This window comes from Rutidosis leptorrhynchoides, chromosome 4, assembly GCF_046630445.1.
Source record: "Rutidosis leptorrhynchoides isolate AG116_Rl617_1_P2 chromosome 4, CSIRO_AGI_Rlap_v1, whole genome shotgun sequence".
Lineage (NCBI taxonomy): Eukaryota > Viridiplantae > Streptophyta > Magnoliopsida > Asterales > Asteraceae > Rutidosis > Rutidosis leptorrhynchoides.
The window spans coordinates 4,701,670-4,704,543 of record NC_092336.1 but is presented as its reverse complement, the minus strand read 5'-3'; the positions used below and the strand labels follow the sequence as shown (position 1 = coordinate 4,704,543).

General features: G+C 30.0%; 2 long non-coding RNA genes across 3 annotated transcripts; both read left to right on the top strand.

The window, feature by feature from the left end:
- The first annotated feature begins 383 nt into the window (after nucleotides 1-383).
- Nucleotides 384-867, top strand: LOC139839843 (uncharacterized). The gene is made up of 3 exons (XR_011757096.1): nucleotides 384-502; nucleotides 592-636; nucleotides 743-867. It is a non-coding gene; the product is annotated as an uncharacterized lncRNA (long non-coding RNA).
- A 56-nt stretch (nucleotides 868-923) lies between these two features.
- LOC139845003 (uncharacterized) lies at nucleotides 924-2,478 on the top strand. 2 transcript variants are annotated; one of them, XR_011758156.1, is made up of 3 exons: nucleotides 924-1,037; nucleotides 1,359-1,468; nucleotides 1,876-2,478. It is a non-coding gene; the product is annotated as an uncharacterized lncRNA (long non-coding RNA). The 2 variants fall into 2 exon arrangements; XR_011758155.1 differs by having other exon boundaries at nucleotides 1,359-1,486.
- The last annotated feature ends 396 nt before the right edge of the window (nucleotides 2,479-2,874 follow it).

Here is a 2,874-nt window from a genome sequence, read left to right as displayed (position 1 = left end):
ACGTTCGTGAATCGCCGGTCAACTTGGGTGGTCAATTGTCTATATGAAACATATTTCAATTAATCAAGTCTTAACAAGTTTGATTGCTTAACATGTTGGAAACATTTAATCATGTAAATATCAATCTCAATTAATATATATAAACATGGAAAAGTTCGGATCACTACATATTTCACTAATCTTCTATATATTCTATTAAAATACTAAATATAGTGATGTCATAATTAGGCATTTTTCTTTCATAAAAGAAAAGCAAAATAAAAAAGAAAAAATTTGAGATGAAGTTAGTGATAGGAATTAATATATCTATATCTATAAATAAATATAATTAAGAACAGTAAACAAAAAAAAAAACTGTTTTTAATCACGCCCCTCTTTTTTTTTCTCTCTGCTCTCTTCTTCCATCTCCATGAGTCCTTCAAATCCTAAAATGGCAGCCGCTTCATTAAACTTTATCCCTATTCAAACGAATCCTCAACACCTTTTTTCTTTATCCTTTCAGGTTAGGGTTTCTTTTCTTCAAATAATTTTGGTTTTATGTGCTACTCGATTATTACTTCTAATCTCTTCTTTCTGTGATTTTTTTTTTAGAATCTCTTCTTTCCGTGTTTTTTTTCTAGCTTTGGTTCATCTCATGTAAGTTTTTATCTTTATTTATGTTTATTTTGAGTTCACATTAATTACAATGTGTTTTTATTAGTAGTTGACAATTCTTCAAATTAATCTATGGATTTGATTCCAGGAAACTATGTAAAAGATTATTTTGGACTTTTGGTTATGATTTTATTTTGCCTCAGATGCTTCTAATAAAGCCTTTAACTTCAGTTTTGGAAGACCAGGTTCTAACTTCAATTACGAGTATTTGCTTATTTACTCTTCAAATATTTTATTTTATTACACTTTTGTAAGTTTGTTTTATCTGTTTTTATGTAACTAATGTTTAATTTTTCATTTTTTTCTGTTTCGCGTTTGAATTTGTTTGACTCGAGGGTATGATTGTGATGGAATTAAAATTTCAAGAAATTCTTCAAATGGAGGTAGTAGTCTACTTTGTTACATTATGATGTTACAGACTGATTTTTATTGTAATACAAGCCTGTTACTTTATGAGTGTAGTTTGATAAGAAGTATGTCGAAATTTGATATCTATAATGTTTAAAGTTTACCGTAGTACATTTGATAACAAAATAAGGAGACTTTTTGGCCATATGGAGTAACCAAATTTGAAAGTAGACTTAATGTCATTGAAAGGGGTCTACATATATCTTTTTATTTATTTTGGAACTGATTAGTATTTGACTATTCGAATGATTTAAGTCATTGTTATTGTTATCTAATGATGCTCTTTCTTTGTGAAGCCTACAAGCATACCATCCATATACGCAGCCTGCAAGTTCTTTGTTGGTTTAGAATGCTTCAGCTAATTATCACGAAATTGCATTGGAAATCCTGAAGTTTGTTACAACAGGTGGTGTTTAATGCATTGGTATAATATTCATCTCTTATAATTCGTCTTTAATCATTAATACTAACTTTTTGCTCCCTTGTCTTTGTAATTTGAGAGTTTTACATTGGCACATTACATGTTCTAATTGTAGGTAACTTTGTATTGCAATGTGAATTTTTCTTGTGTGTGCACTTCAATCTGAGTTTTTGTATGTTTTTAATAATTTTTCCCGATATCTAATGAGACAATGAGCTCTTTCCAATCTAACTACGAGACTCTTTCACCAAACAGCTCTATACAATCTAAACTTGGGGTTCAGTTCGTAACCTCTTATGAGGCTTCACATATATGGATTTAGGTTTTAATATTTAGTCGTCCAACTGATATCATTATTTATTTAGTGTTAATTCTTACTTTCTGTGCTGCAGTAATGCGCTGGTGTGATTCACTGCAACATTTGTCAATTTCCTTTAGATAACATCAACAAACTGCAACAGCAACAACAAAATAAGATTTCTTTAATTATGGCTTTAGCATCCCCAACTCCATCAGCGGTTGTGAAGTGAGTTTAAAGTGGAATTTAAGGCTCGTGCATTTTCTGCACAAGCAAAAGAGAAGCTTGAGGAGGTTGCATGTTGTTCATTGACCGTATTACCAGACCAAAAGAAGTGGGTCAAACCAACAGTTGCTAAAAACCTTGCTCGTGCTGATGAATACTTTGCCAAAAAATGAGCAGCTGCAACTGTTGGTGAGTCATCTGAACATGTGTGTGTCTCATAATGAGTGATCTTGATATTTATTTGAATAATTTCTAGGAAAATCATATTATGAAGATGGCTATAAAGTTGGATTTAAGTGGAATGTTGAAGGAGGAACTTATGAGGTATGTAGTTAGTTTTTTCGATCAAAACTTCTCTTATGATATTTGAAGTAGAGAATGATTGTATACTTTGTTTAATCATTACCATTAATAGATTCTATTGATGAAAATTTGGTCTATAAAACCATTGTTGCATATTTTAGTGGTTCGAATACAGTAACTGAGAACGGTATATTTTGAAGGTTTGAACTTCGTTAACGACATTTTAAATTATGTATCAAGTAGGTACATGGCAATATATTTTGAAGATTTGTTACCTACACATATATACAATTTATACTGCTAAACTTGAATTAACCAAATTTCATATTTTATTGCGTAATTTGAATGTACTAATGTCAATTTTTATAGAAAAATTAAATGTTTCATTAAACAAATCCGTGAATTCACAGATATTTTAACTAGTTAATCTTTAAAATGCGAATAAAGTCAATTGTATATATTTATTGCCGCACTATTTAGAGGGCGACTGGGAAAGTATGACCAAATCTCCGTATTATTGATGTAAAATATCATATAAGAAATAGAGTATTTAAGATTTATCAAT